Here is a 1,150-nt window from a genome sequence, read left to right on the forward strand (position 1 = left end):
GGAGGTAGTGGACAAGGAAATCCTGGCATGCTGCATTTCATTAGGTTGCAAAAAGTCAGACACGACTTCCCGATTGAACAACAACAGCATCAGAAAGGACACAAAATGTACTCAGATGTGTGTCCTACAATCTGGATGGAAAATGAGTGTTCTATATAATTTACTGTTTATGCTTAACTGTATGATATGTGAATTTCTCTAAGTAAAGAGCAAAAATAAAAGCCTCAGATGTCAAGGAAAAGAGTACAGATGTAAAGCAGGAAAAAAAAAAAAAAAGATAGTTAATAAGCCAATTGTTCTCTTGTACAGAAAGAACCAAGAGAAATATTTTATTAACATCTCTTCTCCTCTCTTAACCCTTGTAATAAGCATGGCAACAAACAAAAACTCAAGAGCTCAATACTCATTCAAGCTGAAACTGTTGTAAAAATTTATAGCATATATTACTTTTAAACATGTACCTCTCAGTTGGAACATAAACTTACAATTTGATTAAAAAAGAAAAAAAAACACACTTTAAGTTCCTGTTTAGCAACAAAGTTCCGTTTAGCTCTGGCTGATATCACATCCTGTCATTCTAGGGACTGCTGTTAATACTGAATTACAGTTTTTAATTTTAATTTTGTGTGAAGATCTTCTATGAATGGAGTTGTATTTTATGCAGTTAGCTTACTAAATAGTCACCATGTGTTAGGAAATGATCCTTACATTGAAAAATATAGTGTTCACACTACTTTTCGTTTGGGAAAGTGAGACCCAGGAAATAAAGATGACTTGTAATAATATTGTGATTAAAAGGAGAGGATTGCATTGCAATGGTACTTTTTGAAAGAGTAAGCTAGAATTGTTCCCAAATATTATATCACCATTAAATAATAAAGGCAGAATAGATTATTTTCCTCTTCTCTCTTTTTTAGCCATGTGTACATATGCATGTGTATACACACACACACTCTATGTATGCATGTATTTCTTATATTAAGAGAAAAGAAAGGGAAGAGAGATGAAAAGCCAATCTCTAAAATTACTTAATAGCAGTCATGTATTTTGGGGGGTAACAACTACAGTATTTTATCACATTATGAAGTAAAATTTTTCACATTTTAGATCTCCACACGACATCTTAAAATAACTGTTAGTTAGATGGCAG

This window comes from Cervus canadensis, chromosome 11 (genome assembly GCF_019320065.1).
Source record: "Cervus canadensis isolate Bull #8, Minnesota chromosome 11, ASM1932006v1, whole genome shotgun sequence".
Classification (NCBI taxonomy): Eukaryota; Metazoa; Chordata; class Mammalia; order Artiodactyla; family Cervidae; genus Cervus; species Cervus canadensis.